The following is a 13,480-nucleotide window of genomic DNA, read 5'->3' on the forward strand; positions in this document are numbered from 1 at the left end:
TAATGACTTTTGCAAAATCCTTTAAAACAGTGCCTAGGTTAGTGTTTGATTGAATAACTAGGAGAAAATGTGTACATATCAGGGCCCAAGAATCTAGGGGCACTGCCTTAGAATTCTGCCTACCACTAACCCTATCAGTTAGAGATACATACTGACATATGAAGGATGGAATGACATGATGCATGGGATTTGCATTGAAATAATCGAACAACAACAACAAAAATTAAGTGAGAGATAGATGAAATAAAATTGTCAAAATATTGAGTTGTTGAAATGGAATGATGGGTATTTAGGGGTTTATTTTACTATTCCTTCTGCTTCTATTACATTTGAAAATATCCACTAAAATTTTAAGTAAATAAATAAACTTTGATGCCATTGAACTGTAATCTTGTTGAGTTTAAACTCATAGCCTCATTCCTTCCTTTCTTCCGAATCCCTTGTCCAACCATTCCTCAGCATTTTAAATCCATGAAAGAAATTGGGACTAAGTGCATCCCTGGGCATACCTGGGATGGCCAGGACGGTAAATGTTAGAGCATAGATAAGGACTAGAGCATTTGTTATGCTGAAGGTGAGGAATATGTGTGAGACAGAGATCTCTGGCCAATGGGACAACTGTGATCAACTTTACGCTGGTTGGAAGGGGTAAGGAAATAAGGAGGCCTGAAAAAGAAGAACTGTCTTCCATACAAATGTCAGCAATAAATGTAGAAGAAATGATAGAATTAGCAAATTACCATTATGCAATCTGTGATGTAACAGGAAATTTAGACAAGGATATCAGAGATATGAAAATCAATTGGTGAAACTTTATAAGAGAACAAAATATTCACAGTTTTAAAATATCACCCTGTGAATAGCTTTTTTTTAAAAAATTACAAAGGGAAAATGGATCTTTATAATGGATCAATCATGCAATTACTACCTTAATAGAGCTGTCTAATTTAAGATAACCAATAGTGAGACAATGTCATTTTATGATTCCTGATTAATGCAATGAGAGTTAATTGCTTTCACTTATGCAACATTTTTGCCCAAAATTTTTAACTTGAATACAGTCATAAGAAAATAATTATCCAATCTAAAGCATGGAGTATTTTACTAGACAACTGGCCTGAACTCTTACAAAATTCAGTGTCATTAAAAACAAAAACTAAAAGCATAGGGATTGTTTTAGATTAAAATACTCCAGTGAGACTTAACCAAATGCCGTAAATGAGCTTTGACTGGATCCTGCTTTGAAGAAAAAGTTTATGAGGACATACTGGAGAAAAAAATTTGAATGTGAATAGAACATTAGATGCTATAATTGATTTACTGTAGATAATGTTGAGGGTAATAAAAGTATTGTGCTTTCGTAGGAAAATGTCCTAATCAGGAGATATGTTCTAAAATATTTAGAGATGAAGTATTATGATCTTTAACAGCAAGTTTAATATACATACGCACATGTACATATGTGTGGTGTGAAGATAGAGGGAAGAAACAAATTTGTCAAATGTTAACAATTGGTGAAGATTATATAGGCTTTATTGTACTATTTTTCAACTTTTCTATAGGTTTAAACTTTCAAGTATAAAGGAAAAAATCATACAACCTTTTAAAAAAAATTTATTTATTTATTTATTTATTTATTTATTTATTTTTGGCTGCATTGGGTCTTCATTGCTGTGTGCAGTCTTTCTCTAGTTGTGGCGAGTGGGAGCTACTCTTTGTTGCCATGCACAGGCTTCTCATTGCGGTGGCTTCTCTTGTTGCGGAGCACAGGCTCTAGGTGCATGGGCTTCAGTAGTTGTAGCATGCGGGCTCAGTAGTGGTGGCTCACGGGCTCTAACAGGCTCAGCAGTTGTGGCGCACGGGCTTAGTTGCTCCGCGGCATGTGGGATCTTCCCGGACCAGAGCTCCAACTGTGTCCTCTGCATTGTCAGGTGGATTCTTAACCACTGCGCCACCAGGGAAGCCCCTCATGTAACCTTTCCTGACTTTAGTGTCTATCTACATCTGTAAAATGAGGGGGTTTGAATAAATAATCTCTAAGTTCTTGACTACTCTTTGATTAAATGTAAATTGAAACAAAGGACAAGGCAGCAGCTGAATTATTCAAGAATTTAATAAAACAGGGCTTCCCTGGTGACGCAGTGGCTGAGAGTCCGCCTGCGGATTCAGGAAACACGGGTTCGTGCCCCGGTCCGGGAAGATCCCACATGCTGCGGAGCGGCTGGACCCGTGAGCCATGGCCACTGAGCCTGTGCGTCCGGAGCCTGTGCTCCGCAATGGGAGAGGCCACAACAGTGAGAGGCCCGCGTACCGCAAAATTAAAATAAATAAATAAAAAAGAATTGAATAAAACAGACTAGAGTGATAAGAACTGTGATGCTGATGACATGGGCAGTTAATTTAAAACAATTTTTTAAATAGCATGTAGTCCACTGCCCTGCACATAATTAGTTATGGTTTTTTAATTTGTTGATGGAATTACACAACACATTGATTCTTTCAAAATATTAAATATAATAAAAGGCCCAAATTATTTCCATTTTGAGAATAACAGTTATGTGGTTGATATATATAAGGAGTTCTATTTATTTCATATCCAGAATATATTTTTTGAGAAAAATAGAATTTCATTAGTAATTATCTGTCAAATATAGTGGAGAAATTTTTAAAACCATAGAAAATTTGTATGTATGATACATTATTCAAGTACTAAACATTATTTTCTACTATTAGTTCTTAAGGAAATAATTTTATTTTATTTTTGAAATTAAGGAATTTATTTTATGTAGGTAATACTTTGATCATCAGGACATTTTCAGATCTATATTTATTCTGGTAGCTAGGCCATAGTATTCCCAAATGATTAACTTTCAGAATATAAACAATGCTCAGACAATATGACTGTGGTAGAACAATACAGAGACATGATTATTCTGTAACCTTGTGTATAAGAGAGACAAGAACACTATCAACACACAAACAATCACACAACTGAAAGTCCTCTTCTAACATGAATGATTAGTACGTCTTTACTAATGACAACTCTCCTCCCACCTTCTAGATGAAGAGGATGAAGTTAACCCAGTTGTCCCCACTTCCTGACACCACTCATTACATAACTGGCTTCCACATCAACCCTCTATAGAATCACACTGGCAGTCTTTGGCTAGTGGGCTTGGACAAGTTATTGTCTATCTGCACTTCCTCCTTTCTCCCTTTACTCTCTTTCTGTATTCTTTGTCTTCCTTCCACGCTCCCCTCCTTTTTCCTCGCCCTTCAGGTCCTGACATTAGGCATCTTGCCTCTTCAGGCCTCTTACTACTATAGTCTTTGAGTTTTCTCTTTTTACCATTTCCTATTTTATTTATTTATTTATTTTTAAAAGTTACTCACATCGATATGCTCCTCCTCTATTTACTTTAATACCTTAGAAAAATAAGCAGGCTATAAAATATTTTTCCCTTTAAAATAAAGTTAAGGAAGTAATTTTAATTTTTCATTCAGCAGACTAAATATCTTTGTTCTTTAGCAGCTAGCAAATTAGAAAAATTAACAATTCTCAGTTGGTGAGCATCAATTAAAAATTATATCTTGTTATGTCACATTTACAATTAGGTAGCAATACTAAAGGACAGAAATATGTTTAAGTATACTCTAAATGTAAGAATTTTAGCTGTTTTACTTGAAAATTCCAAAAATGTTACACAGAGAGCCCAAATAAAATGTACTGAATTGTTGATGAATCATATTCTTTCTCCATGGTGACATAAAATATTATTTGAAAAGATAAGAAGGATGAAGCTTCTCCTTCAGTTAGAAAGAAAACTGTAAATAAATAAGGTTTCTTAGATGATTCCTTGCCTATACTGTAAATATTAATCAATTTTTATGAATAATTTTTGACATTGTCTTTCCTCTAATGGTTTATTTACATTGGAGTATTTTATTAAAAATTATTATACATCTAAATCTATCATAATTTCTGTTTAAAACTGTGTTCAAAGGGAAAAAATGAAGAAAATTTATCTAAAGTTCAGATTTTTTTACTCTTTATTTTACTACATATAATGTGTAGTTAAGAATAAAAGCAAAACTGATATAATAGGATATGATATATCCTGGTAAAGTTTTCAACAAAGTATCAATATTAAAAGATTTGTCCAGAATATCTTTTTTTAAACACGCTTCCTATTTAAACATTACAGATTCTTGTTAACTAATCTGAGCATCTTTCCAGTCTGCCTTCATATTATATCTAGATTTTCTTGCCAGCAAGAACATCACAGACCATGCACCTATGCATCAACTGGCCATTTTGTCTTTGACTAAAACTTTGGTTTGTCTCCCTTGGTAAAATCCAAACTGATGGGTAAATTAATTTTACAAACCTTGGTCATTTTTAAGTGATTCTTTTTTCTTGTAAAACGCAAATGTAAATTGATTGTGTTAAAAATGAATTCTGCTTTGTTGTGTACTGATGGAGTCTTGCTCTCACCTAACAGTGAGTATTAAGATGGCTGCATTTTGATCAGATGTAATTTGCATCCCCTACGTCACTTAATACAACATTATTTACAGATATATATATATATATACACACACATATATATACATATATATATATATATATATATATATATATATATATATATATAAACACACACACACACACATATTCAGTAGATATTTGTTGAATGAGTGGTTCGATGAATGGACTACCCTGGTAGCTAAGAAGGTGCTTAAGGCTATGGGATAAGGTTCCCATGTAATAAATAATTGTTTTTAAAATTAATATGAGCATTTGCTCTTAACACTTTGAGATCTGTAGGTCTTCCTATTGTTTAGTAGATTTCCCAGACTTTGGTATCATATTTCTGCCCATTCCTCTTCTACTTTTTTTAATGCTTAATTTATTACAAATTTCAGAATTGGCAAAACGTAACTGTTCTTACTACTAAAGCATTACCCCTTGTTCACCATAACAGAATATATTTAGCATTGCTTAACTAAACGAGGAAGAAACATTAATTCTACCCTCCGTCTACTCATATGCCAAATTCACATCTTTGTCTGATTTACTTGCATCTGTTTTATTTTAGCTTGGTTAAGAAAACAATACCGTCTTGAACTGTATTACAAAAGACCAGAAATGTGACTGAATCAATGAATCACCATCCATTACAACAGTTATATTTGAAAGGGATATTGTTAGAAAGAAGTCCTATAACTATAAGGGACTATAGTCCTATAACTATAAGAAAACATCTTGAAACCTATGTGCACAGTGCTTTACAGCTCTCCAATTTATAGATTTTATGTTGGATTAAATAATTTGCAGCACCCTGACTCTTTTCAGGAAATTTTCCAAATTATCTAAGGCAAACTCGCCACTGTTTATGCTACTGAACATTTGAAGTTTAAAAAAAGTCACAGGGCTATTGCACTTAACTGTGTTGCATAAAGGCCTTTGCTATTTACCTGAATAAGTTAGTAATTTTACTTAGGATGACTTTTATGCATAAATTAGTATTTTTAAAAAAATGTAATCCTATGCACTTATAAGATTTATACTACCCAACATTATTATTAAACTATGAATGTCCTTGAATAAAGATTTATGTCAATAACAAAAAATCAATTATTATTCTCCCTCTAGGGCCCATAGTACATCTTAATTATGCACTTAAAAATCATTTTTTCAGTTGAAATGTGTTATAGAGATATGAATAATGATAAAAAACTGGTACAATATAATCTTTGCGCCATTTGCATCCCATAAAATCTGTGAATTTTTTTATTCAAACAGAACAAAGTTATTCAGTTATGTGTTCACTAATGCTTCATGATGATGGTTATATTAAGAACAATTTTGGTAATAGTTCTATACTTCTCATCTTCTAGGGTAAAAAAATATGACAATTTCTGCCTAACTTGATCTGCAGCTACTTCCTTTTCTGGATTTGGAATGAATAGTAATTGCCTAACTTCATAGTTACATTTAAGACCAGATTTCAAAAAATTTTAATACAAAACCTTTCTGTCACATCATCTTGAGTTTTACTGAAAACCTAGAGGTGCATATAACACCTAGAATAGGAAACAAAAGTCAACCACGAAGAGAAAATGTCTTCTTTCAGTTACCTTTTATTAATTAATTGTGATAAAAATCTATGTAATTTTCATTTTCACTAACGTTTAAAATTCATTCTTATGGTGGCTTGCAACTCCAGATACCACCCATGATAACTGGAACTGAGAGCAAACAGGACCCAGTTCTATCTTCTCATACATCTCCACCTGTTTCTCCATCTATAGTACAAATGTCTCTTTTTCCTAAAGTGGTATCATATATTCAGTCAAGAATTTAGATGAAAAAATATTTTAGAATCTCTTGAGAGGAGATAAGAGCAACAACATAAGAGAAAGCAATCACTTATGCAGGGATATTTTATTTTGTACATATATAAGCACAGTGGTGAGAGAGGATATTGTGTGTTAAAAAGCAACTGAAGGGCTTCCCTAGTGGTGCAGTGGTTGAGAGTCCGCCTGCCGATGCAGGGGACACAGGTTCGTGCCCCGGTCTGGGAAGATCCCACATGCCGTGGAGCGGCTGGGCCCGTGAGCCATGGCCGCTGAGCCTGTGCGTCCGGAGCCTGTGCTCCGCAACGGGAGAGGCCACAACAGTGAGAGGCCCGCGTACCACAAAAAAAAAAAGCAACTGAAGTAAAATCACAAACCTAAAAGGAAGTCGTGCTTGAAAAGCAGGATATTTCTGCTTCTGGCCATAAGGGAGTCACAGAGTCTAGAATTGCCTTTCATCCATAGACAACTAGAAAACTGGGCAAAATATAGAATACATCTATTTTCAGAAATTGGACCATACGCAGTATACCTAATGTCCCTGAGAAAAGAAGCAAATGAGTTGAGCTTCTTGCTTGGAGGTAATTTCTGGGCTGCAGTATAGACATAGGGAAACCAAAATGAGCCTGGAAATCTCATTGAGTTGGGGCATAGATGTCCCAATTTGAGGAGGCTGCAGCAGTTAGAACTTGTAGGACAAAGTATCTGAGATAAAGGAAGTGCGTAGAGAAAGAACTCTAACAATCTGACTAGGGATTCCTATGAGTCTTTGGCTAAGTACCAAATATACATGAATACCATGAAGACTCATGAGTCCAGACTGGGAACATCTTCCAGTGAAAGAATAATTATATTGGAGCTGTAAGATGAACAATTCCCAAAACTCACACAGAGCTGGGAATTATTTGAGTTCCCATCAACCAGAGTAGAGATGCCTTGTTGCGTATTCAGTAGAGGACACAGAAGAACCTGTATCTTAAAAGTGGGACTAAAATAGCCAAGAGAAAATTTTATTCTAGACTTTCCCTAAAATGACTTTAAAAAGAGCCTAGGGAGTTCTCTGGTGGTTTCATGGTTAGGATTTGGCACTTTCACTGCCATGACCTGGGTTCAGTCCCTGGTCAGGGAACTGAGATCCTGCAAGCTGTGCAGTGTGGAAAAAAAAAAAAAGCCTTGAAACATCAAAGTTCTAAAATGTGCACCCAGTCTAACAATCTTTAAAGGAATATAACAAAATCCAGCACTCAGCAACCTAAAATTCACAATGTTCGGCAACTGATATAAAATTACTAGCTATATGAAGAAAGATAAAAATTTGACCCCTAACCCAAAGAAAAATCAGTCAGAGGAAACAATCCTAGAAATAAAAGGGATGATAAAATTGGTGACAAGGACTTTAAGATATCAATATAAATACGTTCCACATCCTCAAGGACGTAAAGGAAAACATGAACATAATGAGGATACAAGTAGAGGATATAAAAGAGAAAAACTGGAACTCTTAGAGATGAAAGTTAAAATACCTGAAATAAGAAATTTACTAGATAAAATTAACAGCACTACATTCATTTCAGAAGAAAAGATCAGTAACTGTAAAGACACAGAAAAAGAAGGTACCTAAAGTAAAATATAGAAAGATAAAAGACTAAAAAATATAAACAAAGCTTCAGTGACCTGAGGGACAATATAAAGCAGTCTAGTTTACAGAAGACCCAGAATGAAAGGAGGGAGAGCGGGGGACAGAAATAATAGACAAAATTCTTCAATTCCATGAAGCTTACAATCCCAAAGCAAAATAAACACAGTGAAAACTATCCCAAAACGTAACACAAGCAAATTGCTGAAAACTGCTGTTTGAGAATGGAGATGGGTATAGGGAAAGGGAAGGAGATGGAGTTAGGGTTATGACTGAGATAAGCCCCAGATAACTGAAGCATTCCATTGATCTCTCCTTGAGGATCCACAACAAGCAGGTATAAATACTTAACATTGAGTTTAAATACTGGCATAATTTTTTTTTAGTCTGACATTAAAAGTGAACAAAATCAAGAACACTTAATCCAAAGCTGAGAAAAATATACACACTACACATAGCCAAAGATATTAATTGGAGATATATGGGGGGTGTGGGTGATAGCAGAGAGTGGGGTAAAGGGAAGCTATGGATCATTTGTCATTTATTGTAATTTTTAGCTACCCCATCAGAAGTGTCTTCCTTGTATATGTGGGATAATGCTATGCTTCTTTAGTATTACATTTGTATTCAAGCCCTCTCATTGTGATATTTTATTCTGTAAATTCTCTCCTCCTCCACCCTCCTCTCTCTTCATCTGCTCTTTATTAAGGATATAGCATGATATTGGAGAAAAGAAAATGGAGAATACAAAATTCTACCCAAACAGAAGGACAACTAACAGAACTTCTAGGGAGTATAAAAGAGTCAGAGAGGGAAATGAAGAGGAGAACCTAGGGTCTAGACACTCGCTGGGCCCCAGAGTTGGGGATAATAATTTGATGAAAAGATGAAAATGCATGGGTAGTTGGAAAGATCTCACAGGATAAAGGGCTGTAGCCTGATTCCCAGAGTTTACGAGAAGGGCCACAGGCCACCAAAGGATACCTTGGTCCACTTAGGTTCATACTGTGGGCCTGTGGTATAGTTGAGCAGAAATATCTTGAGTTATAGTTGCCAACTTTTTCTCAATGACAAGTGGCAGACACGAATCCCAAGTTTCTTGCATTCTCTTTGGGGTGATGAGACACTGGCCATGAGGACACTGGTGAGAGCTGAGGTAGGAATATACCGTCATAGTGAATGGATAGACACAGGACTTAGGTGGCTATTGTGAAGAGGACTGGGAAAGATGGGCTTATGTTAGCAAGGGAGGGCCACAGGGCCCTGACAACATTAAGAGAAAAGACGAGTAGTTCACTAGCCATGAACTAAGCAGGAGCTATCAACAGGACCCTAGCAGGCAGGTGTGTTTAAAGAAAAAAAGGAAGTTGATTGTTTCTACATGGTTGACCCTCAAAATATTTTTATTAGATGAATAAAATAATGCCTGAAATAAACTATATTCTAGGGGTTTTAAGTGGCTCAACTCATCTTTGATAAATTTTTTTTTTTTTTTTTTTTGCAGTACGCGGGCCTCTCACTGTTGTGGCCTCTCCCGTTGCAGAGCACAGGCTCCGGACGCGCAGGCTCAGTGGCCATGGCTCACGGGCCCAGCCGCTCCGCGGCATGTGGGATTCCCGGACCGGGGCATGACCACGCGTTCCCTGCATCGGCAGGCGGACTCTCAACCGCTGCACCAACAGGGAAGCCCCAATATTTTTTTGATATAACCATAAATTAACTATAAGTTGCATTTAGTTATAGAAAACTATTTTATCTAAAATATTTTATGTAACATGATTTTTTTAAAAACTAAAAGAAATACAGAAAGATTTTAAGAAAATGCATTCATTTTAGAATGTGTATCACTAATATATGTCATTTCTTCTATTTTTATGTAGCACTTCCACCTGGCTCAAACTTGGTGGGAGATGCTTACTTCTTGGTAGCGGGTAGGGCATGTTTTCTAAAGAGACAGCTGGGAGCTGGGCAGTGTATTTAAGATAGGACATATTTCAACACGGAAACTTGGAAAGAACATGTGATGCATCACATTGTCAGGTGTCCAACCTCTGGTCTCATTATCCACATAAGTATATGAGTCTTGTCATCTCAGACTCTGATGAGATCGCTTGGAGTATTAATTGTGGCTGAGGTGTCAGATGGAGTGGAGAGAGCTCTGAATGGGGGAGCTGGGTGTACTGACCTCTGCACTGATGGTTTCAGCCATCAACCAGCCATGTCACCTTCAAACTGAGGCTTAGTTCTTCTACTTATAAAAGGTTGGGGTCGGGACTAATTATTTCTAAGATCTTTGTCAGCTCTAATATTTTTTGAACGTTAAAAATAATTTCTAATTTCATAAACCTAGAAAACCATATCATCAATACCAAGGTTCAAAACTTTCAAAACGTGATGATAGTTAAGAATGAACAGGGCTTCCCGGGTGGAGCAGTGGTTAAGAATCCGCCTGCCAATGTGGCGGACACGGGTTCGAGCCCTGGTTCAGGAAGATCCCAAATGCCGGGGAGCAACTAAGCCCATGTGCTACAACTGAGCCTGTGCTCTAGAGCCTAAGAGCCACAACTACTAAAGCCCTCGAGCCTAGAGCCCGTGCTCCGCAACAAGAGAAGCCACTGCAATAAGAAACCCATGCAACCCAATGAAGACCCAATGCAGCCAAAAGTAAATATGAACAAAATGAGAGTTTTTAACGTATCATTTATTTGTACTCTTTATCTAAAAATTTATGCCCTTCTCCATTGACCTAGAATTCTTCTCACTGTATTAAAATGAAACATAAAATACCAGATGTACTTGCGTTGAATATAACAACCAACCATCAGTAGAAATAATCTGGAGTTTAAAAGTAAATCAATCATTCATTCTCCTGGTGGTATTATTATAAATACTAATGGTAATATTACTTGTGAAGATTGTCCAAGGAAGACACAAAATCTGACTTTATTTTGTCCCACTTTATAACTCACACATCTCTAATTTCTTTTTTATCCCGATTTCTTCTTTGCAGGTATGTGGCACAAACCCTCCGAAAACCAGAAGTCGTCTGCGGCCTCTCCTTAACTTCCACCCAGCTGCAATTTTCTTTTCTTTTCAGAGGTTCTTCCCTAAATTTACATTTACAGAATAACCTATTTTATCCATTTTCTCTCTCCTCTTAGAAGAAAGCATCTAATAAACTCAGTAGTTCTAAGATATTAGTGACAATTATGTGATTCATAAGGAATATTTATTTTTAAAAAGATGTAGTAATGCCTACCACTCCCCCATACACACCATTAATTCCTAGTGATATCTGTTAATTGTGGACCACTAAAGAGACATCTTTTAAAAGTAATTAGTATGTTAGCTCATGAAGATTTTTAATTTTTAAAAAATATCACTTTTTTTAGTGCTTTCAAATAGGAACCCTAGTAACCTATTGTAAAAGGAATAGTTAAGCCACTGCATAATGAGCCATAAACTACATCAAAAGCACAAAATGAAATGAGTACTACCATGTCAGGCACTGTCACAATCAAAAGATTTATAATTTTTTTCATCATGAAGATGTTGGGTAATTATTCTTACTGTGCAAAAGCTTAATTACATTCATATATAGGCATCTCTGCACCATTCACTCATTAAGCATTCATTGAGCACCATGTTCCTTGACTAGTTCCTTGACTATATGTTAGTATTTATGCAAAATATATAAGGCACACAAATTACTAGTTAGGTTATGCCCATGGCAGCCACCTAACTTAGAGGCTATGAGCTGGTATGCAAATAAACACTGAATAGTAGTTTACATAGGAGAAAAATTTGCATGTAATAATCTCCAAATTCCCACCCCATAAATACTTGTACTAGTTATAAACTTATCCTTATGCAACAAAACTCCAAAATATAGTATTTTGGTTAAAACAAAACTTTTTCCCCATTAAAAATATTGGATTGACAATCCTAGATTCGAAGGGTACTGGAACTGAAGGAAACTGTAGAAATCCTGTAGTACTGTGGTGCTTGAACTTGCTTGAAAGAGGCCAGGTGGCTGCCTCAAGCGGGTTGGAGGAGTGGCATGCTGCTGGGGACAGACTGGCTGAGCAGGTGGCTCCTGGAATAACCAGAGCAGTAAAATCCCTGGGGCGGGGGCGGGGGTCAGGCAGCGCCCTCTGCTTCACACTCAGCCTGACTTTGCAAGTCACATACTTACATCATATGCCCTGGTCCTGTAGACATTTGAGTTTGCAAAGCCTACATTATATCCTTCTCTTTCTTTTTACTCATTCTTCCTTTCCACTCAATGTCTAATCACTAAGGAATGAGGTTCGTGTCACTGGCTGATGTTTTCCTAGAGAGCACATTTTCCCCTGGCACAAAGGGAACCATCACCTTAAATAATTTTTACTTTAACTTATGAATAGCCTAAACAATTTTATGTAAATGAGTTGCATGCTCTGTGGACAGGCATTATTAATGTATGTTTGTGAAATTATTTTTATTTTAATAACACTATTTGTGATAGCTGAAGTGATGGATCCAGGCTTGGAAGTCTGATGCATCTCACTCGCTTTAGATTTCTCACAGGTAAAAGCTAAGTGGTACTACCTGCAATATAACTCCGAATCCTTCAGAATACTTAGAAAAAATAAAAACTTAACAAAAAATCATCGTGTTTAATTTGACATGAATGAAAATCGGAGTAATGGTTTCAGTTTCTATTTTGCCTGCTGCACTGTCCAATATGGTAGCCACCGGCCACATCAAGCTATTTAAATTTAATTGACATAAAAAATAATAATTTTCTCAGTAACACCAGTTATATTTCAAGTGGCTAGCAGGTACTTCACTAGACAGCTGAGATATAAACAAATTTCCATCATTACAGAAATTCTGTTGGACAGCACTGTACTAGAGAAATACTGTAAATTGAAGAAAACTGCTTGTCATCTATAAGCATGAAATCTTTCCTTCCCTCTGTTTCTTGTCCCTCTGTTCCCTCTGTTTCTTCCCTCTGTTTCTTGTAAGGAAACTGTTACTCTGAAAAGAATACCTAGTGCATTTGTTTTCCTTCTGACATTTCTTTCAATTGTCATGTCCCCCTGTATGCCTTTTACTTCTAACTGTTCATCTTTCCTGTTCAGTCCACACTTAAACACAGAGACATCAACCATTACCATCCATAGTCTTCCCTGGTAAATAAAGTAACTCTTCCACTATCGCTAATATTAACTATAAATTGTTATCCTGCAACTAGAAAAGATTAGATTGTACAAACTTAAGGAAACAGCTTTATGCCTTTGATGGATCTCCAGTAAATATCTCTGCCTCAAAATACCTTCCAAGAATCTGGTCACAGTGCCTGAAATCCCAGCATGTCTCAGAAAAATTTTAGTTTGTCTAAGTTTATTACTAAAATGCAAATTCCTGGCTGCTGTGTATCAATCTGGTTTCCGTATGTAGCTATTTGTAACCCAACAGGTTAATTCTCCTAGGTTTAGA

The sequence above is a fragment of the Delphinapterus leucas genome, chromosome 4, assembly GCF_059928025.1.
Source record: "Delphinapterus leucas isolate spDelLeu-1000000601 "Yukka" chromosome 4, BTC_Dleu_Yukka2, whole genome shotgun sequence".
Classification (NCBI taxonomy): Eukaryota; Metazoa; Chordata; class Mammalia; order Artiodactyla; family Monodontidae; genus Delphinapterus; species Delphinapterus leucas.